The following is a 10,296-nucleotide window of genomic DNA, read 5'->3' on the forward strand; positions in this document are numbered from 1 at the left end:
AGGAAAAACATTCAGGAAAAATTTTAAGTCCCCTAGTTCCATTTGTTAAAGGTGATATAAGTTGATCTTTTTTATTGCTTTATGCTTTTTTTTTTTTGAAAAATGAATTTTCCTCATTGAAGAAGTTTGCCCTGCCTTGGAAAACAACTTGCCATCAAACAAGTTCACAAGATATTTACAAGCTTGATGCATTAAAGGGAAGAATTTTTGTATAAAAGTCTTTGCAAATTTTCTTGGATGAAATGCAAGAAGGGTTTGATTTGTATGAGATTCTACTTGATGGCAAACAGGGCAGAGCTATCACATGGTTCCCAGGAGGCTTACACCCAACAGCATGAAAACTTGGAAGTCTGCCTGTATTACCTTATGTGATGACTGCAGAGCTCAATCGCATTTAAGATTTAATATCATTGGAAATATGCCTCCAGCAGCCACTGAATAATATGGAGTAAAAATGTCTTAATCTCCAAAAGATTGCTGCCTTGTGAAGTAAATTACTCTAGTTACATTAACAAGTTAACTAGGTACAAGGTGAGAATATAAAATCTTAGAACTAAACTCTGGTTCATATATATTCAAAAGGTAGCAGGATAAAAGCAATGTATAGACTAAGAAGAAGCAGGGAGAAATTTGTGATTTTTGGACACCAAAGATGTCTGAAATTTATGAGAAAGAAGTATCAAACTAGTGTAAAAAGCTGGGTCTCCTATGGCTCTAATACTAAGTTTGTCATTTATAAGTAGTGTGATCTTGGACAAGTAACTTAAATTCTTAATATCTGTTTTCTTGATTGTAAAATTGGATTAATAATGAAACCTAGCTCATGGAATTATCGGGGAGGCTTTAAAGGATAAAATACATTAAATTATTAGAACATCTAGACTTTTATACTATAGTTTTATGTTATTATCATTATCAAAGTCATTAAAATTAGGAATTAAAAGTGATCATTTTCTTCACTTTTCTATATGTAACTTCTATTGTTACCACAATTTCTTTATTTCTTGATGCCTACATTCAGTTCAAGCTCTAAAGAGAAAAGACTGAAATTTTTCTATTATTTTAAAGGGTTAGTAACACATTCTTTAGAATGGAACAAAGTCTCTTATTCTTTATCCTAAAATGACCCACTAAAATAGTAACCTGTAAGTTACAGAGAATTTGGCAAATCTAAAAACTCACCTTGCTATTTATTTTAACATTAAATTAAGATGAATGCAAAGATTCTTTAATCTGGAAATAAAGATGAGAGATGCATCAGTACATATTTGGTGATTGAAGCCAAAAAATTAGTAATTTTGGACATTAGGAAATTTAAATCCTAGGACATTATTTAAGAATGTACAACTGCTAGACTGGCACCAAAACACAAACACTGGAGTGGAGGCTACCAATTGTAAAGCTAGTATTCATAAACACTAAGGACTTCTCTCAAAATACTTTGATATTTTTTCCCCAAAGTGTGACCAAGGATAGAGCATTTATCGAGACTTAATTGTGATAAGTATCAGGATTATGTGTTTGTCTGAAATCCATCAATGAAACATAATGAAATAGTCTATAACCACGGATTTAATATTTCACCTGTTATTTGATTGTGAATATGGGGGGTGGAGAATAAATTTTAATAAAATTTCAATCACATAGATGCAATAGCATTCAATCTCAATATCCCAAACAAGTGGTTCAAAACAGAATGTCATATATCAAATCACTGATATGCTCATCCAGGACAATGACATTAGCATTTGTCATCTTGTCATTCGTAAAAACCCTGAAGACCTCAAGAGGCTGAAATATCCATTTTCCTGCCCCCAAAGGCCAGTCTCAGATAGGTTGATGTAAATTCTCATGTATATAGAATCAATTGGATACTTTTCAATAAAACTAAAATTATATAGCAGTTTTAAAAAGAATTTACTCTCAGAGGAAACACAGCAGTAATGAGAGAGAGAAAAAAAATTAAAAAAAAAACCCTTGCATTTACTTGGCATTAGTTTTGGCTATTTAGATTCTGCTTTCAAAGGATGTCTGTGATAATTATTTTTCTTTATTTTCCTTCGGATTGGCCCTTCATTTGACAATGACTGTGTAAGCTCTATGTTTTGAATATGCGGCTGATTGACAACAGCAAAAGAGGAAGAAATGGTCACTTAACTTGAAACTCCACAGGAAAACAGGACACTCATATAAAGATGATTTTAAGAGCTGAATATATGTTATTCTGTTTGAAAATCATTGTACTGAGAGAATTTTAATAATAATATTTTAATTAATGTGTGATGAGAAGGAAGTCTGCATTTATGGTACTTGTACAATATTCACTTTGATTTCATGTCTTTTAAAAATATATTTTCTACAGTAACATATCTGGTTCATTGACAGTCATTTATACTACTCATTAGATGATAATACATGAATGAAATTGTAGTTAAATGCATAAACTATCACTACAGGAGGCAAAGATTCTAAAACAAATGCATTAAAGCTGTCTGCCATTCTGCCTGATGCTCCAGTTGATCGCTGATATTTAGGTTGCCATGACAACATGAAATGTGTGTACTACTTAGCATTTAAGAATTTATTTTAATTTTTATCCTTATTTGATTTTTTAATATATTAAATGATAATTTCTCACATATTTCTGTTATATATCAAAATATTAAAACATTTGAGCACCTTAAACTGTTCTAATGTTATTATAAACATTATTGTAATAAATTATATAGTTACTATTTATGAAGTTACAATAAATTATATAATTAATAAAAATATATAGGTATATAGTTTTCTGACAAATTATTAAAATACTATAATAAAGGACACAAAAAATTATGACAAATGTTTTGCCCTTATGGAATACTTCTTTATTCCTAGTAATACAAATAATTCTAAGAATTAACAGCAGCCCTGATATTTAATAATTTAGTCCATACACACACATGCAGACACACATACACTGACACTAACACAGAAAAATCATATACTGGCAAATGTTAAGGGCACCTTCTTAAGAAGAAAGTGTCATATCTAACACTTGTTTTGTTGTTTTGGTGGTTGAAACTCTCCCAGTCGGGACTTTGCTTTATTGGTAACCCTCTCTTCCCAAAAAGCGATCACAAGGAAATGACTGATTCAACTGTGGCTAAAGAGTTTATGAGTGATTTGTTCACAACTTATTTCTATTTTTCATTTTGTGAAGATCAATGGAAGTCAGCAGTTATGATACTTACAAATCTAAAAAGCATTAACTGCACCACCACATAGTAGGTCCAGGAATGTTCCCATGTGTGTTTATCAGCTTTACTTATACAAAAGCCTACAGCAAAACTCCAAAGAAGGACTCCATCTTTTCACCTCCTGCTCCTGGGAAGGCGGTGGGGAAATTCAGCCTGAGGGGAAAATCATATTAAAATAAAAGTTAAAGAAATGGAGCACAACCTTATACAAGGCCAAAAATAATATAGACCTTGTTTAGAACTATTACCTATTAAAGGACGTGTGAAAAGCAAGAACAACTACAGATAAACAAACACCCTTTTGTCCCAAAAGCCTGTCTTTCCTTCCCACTTCTCTGTTAAAAACCACAAATAAACTTAATAAGCTTATCAGTGTTTTCAGATGACACCTTAAACTCAGGAAATGACCAATATTCAGCCCAATTGGCTTAGTTTGTCAGGGATTGTCTTCAAAGAGAACATAAGAGAAAATACTTGGTGTTTCAGGGAACATTATTTCTTCCTGATGAAAAGGGAGAGTAGTAAGAAAGATCTCCTCCACACACTTCTTCCTTGCTGCTTTCAGATGTTGTTAACTGAGGATGTGATACTGAAACCTCAGCACCATCTGATGAATGGGGGAGTAGCCCGAATACTCAGCAGAATGCTTGAAAAGGATTCCATCATTCCATCATTTGAACACCGTTTTTGATATTCTCTTTTTCTAGAATTTCTATTAAAGGAAAGCACACAAGTGCCTACAGTAGAAGCCAAAATTATTCAGATTTTCTGCAACATGAAGACAACACATCCTCACTGAATCAGATGCCCACTTGTAAATCAGATTCAGGATTACACATATTTGTTGATTTTCTCCATTCTCTTATTCCACTAGGAAGCAGTTTTGGTTAATTTGTGAAACCAGAAAGAATTTGAAGCCATAGGAAATATATAAATTATGATGGCTATAAAATCTGCTTGCCCTCATTTTGTTCACTTGTAATTTTATCTGGTACCCTTCTTTTCTCTATTTCACTTACTTTTACTGCTTCATTTTCATGTGCTTTATCCTATCAATTGACATCAATTCATATTACCATATTTGGTTGGGCAAGATAAGAAATTATTACCCATGCTAATCCAAATAGCATAACATTCAACTATCAGTGAGTACACATGTATAGCATATAATTTTGTGCCTTATTTTTATCTTTGCAATTATGCTCTGTTTACCATGATATCCAATTGAGGACAGAGAGAGGGCAAAGATAGAAAACATTCAGGAAAAAGTCAGAGCATACCACAAAAATGCAACAAATTAGAAAGCTAGAAGGTTAATAGTAACTACTTAATCCAGTTCCATTCATGATAAAACTAAGATGAGAGACACAAAGCAGTATCAATCCCTGTGGTGGTATAGTCAAGAAATGAATCCAGGTTCCTATTTACTGACATGGTCCTCTCTTAATTGCATTACATGGCATGCTTTCAAATGGAGCATCTTGGATGTCACATGATTTGCCCTGTTGATAAGCCAAGGCAAGTTAGCCTTACCTATGTAAAATATTAAATGAAGGATGAATGCAGAAATGAGCTAACAAGAGTGAAGCTAAAAGAAAAATTTAATTTAATTCAAAAGAGTACAGATAGATTTTCTTTTTAATCCTCTCTTCTCCCAATTCCCCTGTTTGAATATTTCTTCTGGGCATTATCTTATTTAATTATAATTATTTGTTGATGTCTTCTTGCATCTGTATGTATATTTTTTAACTCTGGTCTTTCTATTCATGTATAGGCCAGGCATTTTTTCTAGGATCTAGGAAGATTGTGTAAATAAACTGACAAATTGCCCCTTCTCATGTATCTTTCACTCTAATGTGAGAAATAAATAATAACAAATAAATATATAACCTAACATTGGGTATTTTCCATGTGCCAGGCACTGTTTTTAGCCCCTTAGATAAAGTAACATTATCACTATCAAGGTACTATTATTAGCCTCATTTTTAGGGTTATGGAAACCACAGCACAGAGTGGTAGGTAAAATTGCTCAAGGTCACATAACTACTAAGAAGTAAAACCGAGGAAATATGGCTCCAAAATCTGTACTCTTAATCACTATGCTATGACAGTTCTCCATGTAAGAAGAGTTCTGAAAACAAATTAGAGTGTAATTTGTTAAGAGAAAATAGCATGAATGTGTGAAAGATGAGAGAGTTTTTAGTTAAGGAAATAGATACATGCACCCCAATGTACATAGCAGCAATATATACAACAGCCAAGACATGGAAGCAACCTAAATGTCCATTGATAGATGACTAGATAAAGAAGTTGTGGTATATTTACACAATGGAATGCTACTCATTGATTAAAAAAAAAAGAATAAAATAATACCATTTGCAGCAACATGGATGGATCTGGAGGTTGTCATTCTAAGTGAAGTAAGCCAGAAAGATAAAGAAAAATACCATATGATATTACTCATATGAGGAATCTAAAAAAAAAAGAAAAGAAAAGAAAAGAAAAAGAGGGCACTAATGGACTCATCTACAAAACAGAAACAGATTCTCAGACATAGTAAACAATCTTATGATTACTGGGGGAAATGGGTTAGGAAGGGATATATTTGGAAGTTTGAGACTTGCAAATGTTAACAATTATATATAAAGATAGATTAAAAACAAATTTCTTCTATATAGCACAAGGAACTATAGTCAATATTTTGCAATAACCTTTAATGGAAAAGAATATGTAAATGAATATAGGTATGTATATATGCATGACTGGGACATGATGCTGTACACCAGAAACTGATACATTGTAACTGACTATACTTCAATTAAAAAAATGAAATAAAATAAAAAAATAATAAGAGAGCCTCAATGAGAAGATAAGGGAGTTAGCCAAGTAACTAGATGAGAAGGAACTTCAAAGGGGTCTGCAAAGGTAAAGCCTTACTGTGGGATGTGCTTCCTGTGGTCAGGGCATAATCAAGAAAACACCTTGGATGATCTGCAGATGGCGGATGAGTCAACAGAGTGAGAAATGACCAGATCATGTCAGACTTTTGATTGCAGTATGTTTTTTATGAGTAATGAAAACATTTTGAGGAACTCTGAGCAACTAAGTAGCACATTCAGATGAAAAGGATTAGTTAGCCTGGGAAATAGCATATAGGCACTAAAAGTGAAAGAAGAAGAATCAATAAATATTTGAGCTTTAACAGCAGAGGTGGTGAATGGTGGTCAGTTTTTTTTTTTTTTTTTTTACATTTGTATCACAATTTCCTGGACACTGGATATGAGGGGTGGAAATAGCCTAGAGTTAAGTCTGACTTCAAGTTTTTTGGCCTTAGCCCACAGGCAAATGACAGTGCCAGGTACTGTAGTCAGGAAGCCTAGGAGAGAAGCAGATTTGAGGGTAAGGTAAACATGCAATTTGTGAATCTGTAACTTTGAGACACCTGTTTTTCCTACATTGTTTTATATGGTAGCCTCTGGTACTTAGCAGAGACCAAATTTTACATTTTATTTAATCTACTGAAGTTAAACTTAAATTTAAAGCTGCTACTCAACTCACTGAAAAATTTTCCTTGTATTTGGATCAACTTAGCTTGTGACTCTACTTTCTGAATTGAAAATTTTATAAAATCCAAATACAGATCAAGTAATTGATGAAAATCTAGTATCTGAATTGGGATATATTTTAAGTGTAAAATACATGCTAATTTTCGAAGATTTGAGGTGAGTACCCCATTAAATATATTGTCTTCCATTCATTAGAGATATTGAGATTGGAGATACGCATTTTGAAAGCATCAGTAAAAAACATGGTGTTGAAGCTTTGGAAATTAATGATTTGATTAAAGAGTGTGTTTGGTTAGCAAGGAGTAACATCTTCCTATGGGTTGACAATGTGACCATGGTGAGCACCTGGCTTCTTCAGAGGAGGTCTGGTTTGCTTATTTGTGTTCAGGAGTTGGAGGATGGGTGGGGAAGGAAGGGAGAGGAAGGAGAGCTTTTATCCTCTTTGTTTTCATACAATCTTAGAAAAATAGCTAGATGCTTAGATTTCAGTCCTTTTCACCCACAATCTTCAGTACATCTAGACCAATTTTGGCAAGATAAAACTAACCATCAAATCATTTAGCTAATTTTCAAAAATTTTCCCAGAAAAGTAGTGATTAATTAAGATTAGGATTTAAATACATTTCAATGTATAATTCAGCAATGATTCCATTATCCTCAGGGTGACCAGATGCCCAGGTTTCACAGCCTGCTTTAGTTAGAAGTTTCTTGTTTGATTTAATTATCAATAGTGCTCCTTTTCACCCTAAACTCTTTCCTGATTCAGATGATAAATTATATATTCACCCAAATTATTCTACTGTTTTTCTTTAGTCTGATGAATCAAGGGTTTTTTTTTATTAGTTTATTTCATCTGGTTTTCTGTTTTTGCTTTTATTTTGTTTTTTGGTTTTGTGCTTTACTTTGTTTAATTTCATATTTTTATTTTATATTTCCTAATACCTGTCTTATTGTTTTCCATTCATCTCCACCACATTATTTTATATCAGGTCAGCATCAATTCTTACTTGGATTATGCAATCAGATTTTTAACTAGTGTTCCTGCCTCCTCATCTCATTACTCTAATCCTATCAACAATGCAGGACTGATCTTTCTAAACTACTATAAAGGAAGTAAATGTGAAGGATTCAGAATGGCAGAAAAGGAAGAGATTCATAAAAGAAAGACAGAACTGGAGGTGAGACCAGCCTCACAATGTGCTGACATTTAAATTTGACCTTGATAAAGAGACAGACATTTCCCCATGGAGGTAAAAAATGAAAAGAAAAGGCAGAGACTTTGATAAGGAAGAAAAGAAGGTAAAACCAGGAGAAGGTTGTAGACCTCCCTGACATAGGACTGTTGAGTTTATGCTTTCCTGCTACAAAGCTCTTAAACATTTTTTTATCTCTTCTCAGAAAACATTTTTTGCAGAATAATGTTTATTTTTTACATAAATGCATACTGAATGCACTATAAAATGTGATAACTCAACAATATGATTCCAAGCAAAGACACACCCAAAAATGAAAAGAGGTTTCTAGTGACAAATTGTCTAGCTTGTACAATGTCACATGGGGCATTTTGAGTCACCTGCCATGTTTTGATGGACCCCAAGCAATTTACATTCCCCTACCTATGCCAATCAAGACAAGTAAAAATGTAGCATTTTCTGCAACTCCTCTATCTGTTTTGCACATGCAATATTTCCAAGTATTTTTAAATCCTCTCTAATATAGCCTTTATCTTTTCCTAAGCATGTTATCTGTGTTGTAACAATATTTAAGGGCTGCTTGTTTGTTTGCCAGAATAACTGGCACACTAAAAGCCTGGAAACATAAACAAAGAATAAAGTAACTTTCTAAGAATGACCCCTTTGCTGTTTTTATCTACCAACCACAAGTCATTTATACTTTTTTTAGTGAGGCCAGCACACATTCAGTAGAATACATGTTATGGAAATAATTTTCTAATTAATAATTTGGTGTTTTAAATAATTACTTTTCGGACCAGAGATTCTTAGCATGTTAAAATGCTAAATGTAGCCACTTCTTCCAAAAATACACACCAGGCTCATGGCATCAGTGAGGTCACTTTCATTAGGGCATGGGTGAAATGAGGTAGGCAGAGTAATTAGGAATTGGGAAATCAGAACAAGAACCTTAATTCTGCTAAGAAAATCCCCAGACTTTCTTTTATTTACTGCGGTGTTCTAGCATCTAGACCAAAGCCTGACTTTCATTAGCACTAAATAAACACTGATGAATGAACTCAAGGATACCAAGCACAGCAGTTCTTCAGTTTTCTCATCTGATGTTAAAGGGTCATATCAAAGAATTCTGATGTTTCTGTTGCATCCTATATTCTATAGTTTAGCTAACAAAACAATGTTAAATGTTATTTTTGTTGCCTATCATTTTCCATATATCATTCTTCCTTCCTTCCTTTCCTTTCCTTTCCTTTCCTTCCTTTACTTCTCTTTGCTTATTTCTATTTTGTCCTCTCCATCTTTGTCTTTTTTCTTTTTTTTCTTTCTTATTAACACCTTAAAGATAGTAGAACTGAATCTTTTCAAGTTTAAATAGCATGAGTTATCTTTGCTTAGAAGCAGATGATAAGTAGTGGTCCAGAAAAAAGGAAACAAGAAGCCCTTCTCTGCCTTTCAGAGAATGCACAGAACATAGGAAACACTTCTTTTCACATAGAAAAGGAAAAGCTGTCAGCCCTGAGACACAGGGAGGTGCTGAGTTACAGGTAGAAATCACTGATTATTAACTCAATTTTTGGCCTATCTCTCCTCCCTGGAGAACAGGGGATGAGGCTGAAAGTTCCAAACTTCTGATAATGGCTTGGTCTGGTGACCAGCTCTGATGCTGAAGCTATCCAAAGCCCACCAAGAATTTACTCATTAGAACAAAAGATATTCTCATCATCCAGGAAGTTACAAGAGATTTAGAAGCTCTGTGTCAGAAATTGGTGGCAGAGACCAAATATATATCCTATGTTTCACATATATTCATATATTCAAGATAAGAAAATATATTTAATAATTAAAATAATATGCCTTCAATGAGCATTTTACTTATATTGTAGTATCAATTGCCATAATCACTCATTTGGAAAGTACTATTTTAATCCTTAGTTTTACAGATAAGGAAACTAAAGCATAAAGGCTTTAAGTTACTTGATTATATCTAGAACATGCCTGAGCCAGAATTCCAATCCACGCAGTTTACTCTAGAGTTTACTATTTTAAACATTTGTACATTTATATAGTGATAGCTGCAATTGTTTGGAAAAAATAATTTAGAAATATTTTAAATAAGATTCTTTAGATAAGTGGCTGTCCATGGTTCTACTGCACATAATCATATAGTGATGTCTGAGTTTACCATATTGAATGGAAAATGATATTGTTTTTTAAAATCATAAGTAGAAGGTTTGCCAGAAGTGTTAATAATTTCCTGGAAGTGCTATAACACTTGAGTAAAGAAATTGTTTTGATCTATGT

Source organism: Camelus dromedarius, unplaced genomic scaffold (genome assembly GCF_036321535.1).
Source record: "Camelus dromedarius isolate mCamDro1 unplaced genomic scaffold, mCamDro1.pat HAP1_SCAFFOLD_114, whole genome shotgun sequence".
NCBI classification, from domain to species: Eukaryota; Metazoa; Chordata; class Mammalia; order Artiodactyla; family Camelidae; genus Camelus; species Camelus dromedarius.